At 34.8% G+C, this 8,401-nt stretch overlaps 1 long non-coding RNA gene across 1 annotated transcript; it reads left to right on the forward strand.

The window, feature by feature from the left end:
• Window positions 1–1,292: 1,292 nt before the first annotated feature.
• LOC132599809 (uncharacterized) lies at window positions 1,293–2,201 on the forward strand. Its single transcript, XR_009567025.1, has 2 exons — window positions 1,293–1,974; window positions 2,071–2,201. It is a non-coding gene; the product is annotated as an uncharacterized LOC132599809 (long non-coding RNA).
• Window positions 2,202–8,401: the final 6,200 nt, after the last annotated feature.

An 8,401-nucleotide genomic window follows, 5' to 3' on the forward strand; every position in this document is an offset into this window, starting at 1 on the left:
TGCGACAAGGCCACATAATTCAGCAATCAGTACCAACCTAAGTAATATCCAACCTGTTACACTTCATAGTTTAGTACGTTGAGATTCGTTAGGTGTTAGTCAATCTAATTGTGGTCGCCGGAGTTATCCTCAAGAATATATGAGATTATACTTGCCTACTTATGGTTATGAGGGTTTAAGTTCATGTTTATTAAGTTATGGAAGGATTGGAGAGCAAGCTAATTAAATAAATTAAGTAGTCAAAAATTTGGGAAAACTTAGCAGAATTTTGGATAGAAATTTTGCTCCAATTTGAGAATGGTATATCCTCTAGAATATGAGGAGTTGTGATGTGCATTACCCATCCAAATTGGATTTCACTGAGTCTAGTTCTCAGCGCAACAAACCGTTCATCGATACGATATCGAAGTAGGAAGTTGTAGGTCTTTTAAGACAGACTGCTCTGGCAGTGAAATTTGACTGTTCCGTTTGACGGACCACAAAACTTTCTGTGGCCCATCAAATGGAATTTTCCCTACCGTAAAATAATTCCACTGAGGTCATTCTGGGTGGTCCATTTGACGGACCAATTTTGCGGTCGTCAAAGTGGCCGCAAAAAGTAAGTGGTGGCCGACTTTTTGATGTTCACTACTAAAAAATCAGCGTTTAGTGACGGAATATTAGCGACAGACCATATTCTGTCGCTAATTAACGACGGATTAGCTACGGATTTCTCATTTTGTCGCAAGAAAAGCAACTAAAATTTTATCTCATTATATAGTGACGGATTAGCAACGAAAACTGAGTTTCGTTACTAATAATTAGCGCGAATTTTTGGCGCCTTAAATTTCACTACAGATTTAGCAACAGAAGAGACGCGAAAAATTTTATTTTTAATTAGCGACGGATTCAGCAACGAAATATCCGTCGCTAGGCCTTTAATTTTTCTACAAAAAAATATATATTTGCAGCAACGGAATATTTTGTCGCAATATTAATTATTAAAAGAAATGAATGTATTATTTAGCGACGGAATATAAAATCCGTCGCTATTCTGTCGTTAAATGTAAAAAAAAAAGATATCTCCTAGCTAGGGTACACATTATTTCATTTCCAAACACAGCAGCCAACACGGATAGAGAGATAGACTGTGCGAAATTGCTAACATAGAGAGAGAGAGCACAACATAGATCAAAATAATGTGAATCTAGGGTTTCTATTGTGTTTTTCTCTTCTTCTATTGCAACTTTTATCTAAAGGAAAGGTATGTTTTGATTTTTCTATGTTTTATGGGCAGTTTCTTTCTTCTTTATCTCCTTCTTTGTATTTTCTGACATTAAATCTATCTGTGTTTTCTTGCTTATTATCTAAAGGACAGAGTGTCTTTAAGTTTTTTTTTTGGGCTAAAATCGAAGTTGGGTGTGTTGAAAACTGTTGGGTTTATAATTTATTTGAAGGTTAAGTGTTGGGAATCTCTATTTCGGCCAAAATCTGATGAAAATGGAAATTCGACCTTTGTTTGTGCTAAATCTTGTAGGATAATATTATTTGGTGGTTAAAGTTTGTTTTAATTCGTTGCATGTCGAGAAAAAGCTTGAAGAACTCAACATTCTTTATATTCTGTGATTTGAAATCAGTGTTAGTGAACTGGGTTTCTTACTCGATTTTTTTTGTTTCAGTTTGTCATTTTTTTTAACTAAAAGGTGAATGATATTTTCTGTTTCAATAAGTTATTTCAGCTTGTTCTTCTCTCTTAGCAGCATTTCTCATTAGCAAAATGTATCGTTTTGTAGCAAATCTTGCTTCCAAAGACAGGTAATATTCACATTTTATAACTTGGATTTTTCTGTTAGAAAAATGTATTCTTTATTACTTTTAAGAAATACCCATTTTCTTGTTTTTCTTTTTTGTGTTAGAAAAATGTAATCTTTATTACTTTTAACAAATACCCATTTTCTTGTTTTGTACAGAGTGGCAAGAACCAACACCCAACAAGTGAGTACTATTTTGCAAGATACTTTTTTTTTTTTTGGTATAGATCAAGAAGAGCTGTATTTTGGATTGTCTGTTTATAAATGGTTTTTGTTGCAGATTGGTGGAAGGTTAAATTGGAGTAGAAGTTATGCTGCAAAGGATATTAGATTTGGTGTTGAAGCTCAAGCTGCAATGCTTCAAGGTATTGAAGAACTTGCTGATGTTGTTAAAGTCACTATGGGTCCAAAGGTGAATTTTTTATCAACCCCATTAGTCAATACACTCTGTTTGTTACATAGATTGTTTATATATTTATATGTAAACAATTCAACCCCATTAGTGAATACACACTGTTTGTTACATAGATTGTTCATATATTTATATGTAAACAATGTTTAGTATAAAATATTGTGACTTATAGTACTTGAAATGTTACTGCATCTTTAGAAGCTGAAATAAGTGTCAGGTTGCTGATTGTTTTTTAGGCAAGCAACTGCTATAGTGGAGACATATTTTGTGCCTTACTTTGCTATTTGATGAACTGCTACTACATTTGAATGAGTTTTGTATCTGCACTTTGAGAGTTGTTTACTGTGTTTGAATTATTGCATTTACAACAAACATATGTGGTCTTTGAGATAGAAACTCCTATACTTGATTGGTGCCTACTTTTGCCAAACAAGAATTGATGCTACATTGCGAAAATCCTGAATAAAAATTGCTGCACTTTTAGTCATTTTGTTGTTGTATGTTGGGGTAAAACTGTTGCTCTTAATATATAGTTGTGCATTTGATAGAAGCTGTTACACTTGACATGATTGTTGTCTTTTAGAAGGCAAAGAAATGACTGCATTTTGTTAAAACACAGAAGATGATATACTTTTTTTAAATGACATTTATTGAGACTGCAAGATCTGCGTAGTTCCTAGATCTCCTTCCGTCACTTTGTTATTAAAATGTTCATGTTGTATTGTGGAGAACTAGTACGATTACTTGAGATAAGACGATTACTCATGTCAAAATTCAATTATTATTGACAAAACGGTGAGAATGATTTCTGCTGAGTCTATTTGGGGCGTTTCGGCAGTTCTTGCTCTTTTTGTATTGTAGCTATGTGTGCAGGCATAGATTGACATCATGCCAAGTTTATGTTTCTGTGCTTTACTGATTCTACTTGCGGAGTATAATATGCCCTTTGCTATTTGGTGATTTGTAACACTATGAAGTTGTAGTTGCAAGACTATAGCAGCCAACCGATATATGTATGCTTTTGTTACAAATGGGATATAAAGCTGCATTGCTGTTGATGTTCTATGTTGTTACTGGTGTGCTTTTAGTACAGTATTTTTAGCATTTTTGTACTGCTAATGCTAATGAAATGCAGTGCAAAAATGCTAGTTTTTCAGCATTTCTACACTGCGTTTTCAGCATTTCTGCACTGCGTTTCAGCATTTCTGCACTGCGTTTCAGCATTTCTGCACAATTTTTTAGCATTTCTGCACAGCGTTTCAGCATTTCTGCAATGCGTTTCAGCATTTCTGCACAGTTTTTCAGCATCTCTGCACTGCGTTTCAGCATTTCTGCACAGTGTTTCAGCATTTCTGCATTGCGTTTCAGCATTTCTGCACAACGTTTCAGCATTTCTGCACAGTTTTTCAGCATTTTTGCACTGCGTTTTCAGCATTTCTGCACTGCGTTTCAGCATTTCTGCACTGCGTTTCAGCATTTCTGCACTGCGTTTCAGCATTTCTGAAATGCAGTGCAAAAATGCTAAAAATATTGTACTAAAATGCTGAAACTTAGTACAGAAATGCTGAAAAACCTATGCAGAAATGCGAAAAATGCAGTGCAAAAATACAAATACGCAATGCAGAAAAAAAATCACTGCTGAAGCACAACACTAAAAAAATACTGAAACGCAGTTTAGAAAATCGTGCAGAAATGCTGAAACGCAGTGCAGAAACGCTGAAAACGCAGTGCAGAAATGCTGAAACGCAGTGCAGAAATGCTGAAAACGCAGTGCAGAAATGCTGAAAAACAGTGCAGAAATGCTGAAAAACTGTGCAGAAATGCAGACCATATCTCACCATATCTCCAATAGTTCCTTTGGAGGATCACAAGATCTTGAAATTATTGAGAAGTGCTATCCCATGCAGAAAAGTATATTCTTGACGTTGACAAATGAGCAGGTTTATTCTTAACTTTCTAATATATAGGTGTTGATCGTGTTCGTTTCCTTTGAACTTGAATGCCAATAAAGATGGCTGAATACAATCTATGAATTACCAATGTCGTTTCATGGTTTTCAATTACTGTTTATTAACTTGTCTATAAGAATGATTTGCTTGGAATAAGAAATACGTTTTAGTAGGAAAATTGCAATGTAAATTGGCTACTTCGATTGAGTCTTTGTATATGTAAAACCATTATTCTAAGAAGTTACATTTTGCATAACTTGGGGGCTTATCGAAATCCCTAATTTGCTGCTAAACTTGAAATGGAGTGACTGCTGCCTGCTGTTGGTTTTTCGAGCCACATTTGGAGTTGGGTTTGTTGGTAAGAAATTGCTACATTTTGGATCATTTGGCTGTTGAACTTCAGGTAAGCTATTACTGCATATTTTTGGTTAACCGTTACTGCAATTGGAGCCTTATCAGTGTTAAATGGGCAGGCAGTAGTTGCCACATTCTGTTGTATAAAACACTGTTAGGATCAAGAGTGCTATGTTGTTACATCTCCTTGTCAAGGTGTACTGTCTTAAAGGCTGTTGTGGCACTTTTAAATTCATTGTTGGGACAACCTTGAGATAATTTTGAGTGTTGTTGCACTGAGAACATATTGCTGCACTTGGTTTCTATTTTGAGAACTAAGGTGTAATGGTTGTGCAGTTCTGAATTTTAATGACTCATGCCTTTACATTTTGTTGTTTTGCTGCTTGGCCATTACCTACAGTTGGCTTCTATGATCGGTAATGAATTGAGATTAAATGGTTGCTTGGTTTTTGCCATAGCATTTTGGCCTAATAGTGAACGACATGTGCTACTACATTTTATGGGCTGTTGTTGTATTTGTGATTTGGCCATTGCATCTGATGAATTAAGCTCCTACATATCTTGGTGTTGGAACTGTTGTGCTATAAGGTTACTTGTTGTTCCATTTTGAACTAAGCCATTGCTTTTTTTTTTTTTTGGGCTAAACATGAATCTGCATTGCTGTTGATGTTCTATGTTGTTACTGGTGTGCTTTTGCTGGAATTTGTAACACTGTTACTGCATATACCAAAGGCGACTTAATCTAAGGATGAGTACTTACAACCCCACCACAAGTCCACAACTAACTTAACCTTCCACCTCTTATAATATACAAATGCCAATTAGTACCTAATTGTATATGCGAAGCTTATTTTTTTTAGTCGGTCCAAAAAGAACACAGTTGTTATTGACTCTTGAAAACTAATGTTGTTATTGACTCTTGAACACAGTTAGTAATTTCTCCCATTGAATACAATTTAAATTTTTATGCAGGGGCAACCCCCTGATTGCATACTAAAGGACGCAAAAAACACCAGCAAGCTAAGTTATTCAAGTTTGCTTGGGAGCATTAATCCTATGAGCAGATCTAGAGTTTATCAAGCTTTAGCAGAAGAAGATATTGAAGCTGTAAGTAGATGAAATTCAAAACTAATGAATTATGAAATAGGGTCACTGGAAATCATACCTTTCTTATACTTGAACATTTGGATACTTTTCTCCATGTTACTTATAGTTTTGGTGTAAAGGGTTCTAGCTATGACGTGTAGATAATTGGGATATTTTGTTAAAATGGATGTGGTTGAACAACACAAGCATAGTGTATTGTATACATTTTCCAACCATCTAAGTGCTATTAATGCAATTGATTAAACTTATTAGTAAAACAGAAAGGAAAATATGAGCAGAAGGTGTAAACTTGTGGTATATGGTATTAGCTTAGTGCTAGCAGCCAATTAACTTGTGGTATATGGTATTAGCTTAGTGCTAGCAGCCAATTAACTTGTGATATATGCATTTTGTGGGGCTTGTTTTAGTTTCTTTATAGTCTAAAGTTTTGGTTTCAAGTCTGTTTTGATTTTGATAAGTAATGAAACATTATTGATTGAGAGTAGTTCTTTCTCAGGATTATACGGCTTAAGCTGTAACCGTGACAAGATATCGGATGACTAAAGCTCTTTTAATTTTTGCAGGATGCCAAGGGCAATGATGTTGATCTCAGTCTGATATTGATCAATGTGAAGCATATTACGAAGCTGCTAAGGGAACAAGGAAGAGAAGAATATATGGTCTTGGATCTCAAGCACAAAGTTATCTGCTTTTTGTTGGAAAGAACAAAATTATGCACTAACAATACTTGATGGATGTGTGGGTTCTTTTGGTAGTTGACAGCTTGGTGTTGTCGGTGTTTTGGACTTAACGATTAGGATTTCGCTATCTATTTTGAATCTTTTTTATAAATATTATTTTATGTGAATGTCAGTTATTTTTAAGGGTATTTATTACTTTGTATTTAGTATGTGTTAACAGGTGTATTTAAAATAAAATAAAAAATTGGAAGAAAAATATTTGTGACAGATTTGCGACGGATTTTGGTCGTTGCTAGAGGGAAAACAGTAGGCTACAGACTGCGACAAACATTGTATTGTCGCTAAATGCAGGCACAAATAATTCAAAGATTTTGCGACGGATTAGCGACAATATTTTCGTCGCTAATTTACTAAAACGACGAAATGAAATATGAAATTAGTCACGGAATTCATAACAATAGCAACAAAATAATCCGTTGCTATAATGTGGAACGGATTTCATACGTCGCTACTCTGTCGCTAAGTTTGCTACGGATTTCATTTTTCCGTCGCTAATAGGTTAGCAACGCGCAAAATCGCAACAGACGACATTCCGTCGCTAATCCGTCGCAACACATGTTTAGCAACAGATATATGCTGATTAGTGACGGAATACGTCCGTCACTAAACACTGTTTTTTTAGTAGTGGTTATAAAATTGTTCCAAGGTTCATTTTTCACCATTTCCACCTCAAAATTTGTCCAAATACCCTCCAAAACCCTTTCCTCAAGGTCATATACTAATCAAGGACAAACCCAAGAGAATCAAGAGATTCAAGTGCTAGAAAGCTCACTAGGGTTAGTAAAGTTCAGGTATCTCTTTGGGGTTAAAGTTGGAGGTTTTATCCTAGTGAAATAATTTTATCGAACGCTTGATCTTGTGTGATTAAGGTAGGTTTTCATATCTAATGTATGTTGTTAAGGTTGGTTGGTTGTTATACAATTTGATTGAAGGAGAAAAGTGAAAAAGAAAGTTCAACTATGAATTTGATGATATTTTGAGTTGTAAATTAACTTGAGCTATAATTTTTAGCATGTTATCAGTATAATCCTGTTATGAGGGATAATACTGATGATGAGGAAGTGTTGCGTACAGGTGTATGAGGGGTTGTGTTGAAGTTGTTATTATGGATTGATTATGAAAAGAAGTTTTGGGATTGAATTGAGCATAATTTGAATGTAACCTTTTGATTATGGTATTGTTGATGTTGTTAATGAATTTTGGGAGCTATTTTGGAATTTGGTGGAAGTAAGTGATATAGGGGAGATGCTGCTCAAAATTCGTTAGCTCACCTAATAGTCTAGTTTGATTTTATAAGCGTTTCAATGACCTAAACTTAGTGTGAATCATCTTGAATGTATATTTGCAAACTCAGGAGGGTAGGCGAGGAGTAGTAAGGAAACGATGAGGTATGTTAAGGCTGACCCTTTCTTTCTTATGGCATGATCCTATCAATATAAACCCATACCAAGGATATCTATAATGTCCTTATTTTTAGAGATGCTAGAAACTCATGGTTCTTGATGTTTTTATGATATGGTTGACACTTGTCTCATGATTATTGATCTTTATCATATGATTATTGATTTTATTCATTGATGTTAATCTCATCATATGGTTATTATTCCTTCAAGGTGAGATATGCCCATGATGATAGTTCCATAATGACAATAGGAGGTTTACCGACCTTACGTCACTCCGATAGATTTATAGCTTTTATTTGGGATCTCATGCATGCTTTATTTATATGTATGTATTTTATCACACCGCGCCGAACTACAGTCGACCAGGCAGGCACGTAGATGTACTGTTATATCCCGCATTTTGTACATTTGGATAATTCGAGATAATTGCAAGAAGTTAAGGACAAGGCTATATTTTGATCTTGTTTAATACACAAGTTGTGAATGAAAATTTTGATGTGGAAATATTAAGTAAAGCTAGGGGTAAAAAGGAAAATTCGCAAGATGGCTCATAGAAAATATGGAGGAAGGCTAAGGGCAAATTTGGAATTTAGAAAATAAATTTTCATGAATCACAAAACAAAACAAAAAAGATGGGATTGGGTTA

Source organism: Lycium barbarum, chromosome 6 (genome assembly GCF_019175385.1).
Source record: "Lycium barbarum isolate Lr01 chromosome 6, ASM1917538v2, whole genome shotgun sequence".
Lineage (NCBI taxonomy): Eukaryota > Viridiplantae > Streptophyta > Magnoliopsida > Solanales > Solanaceae > Lycium > Lycium barbarum.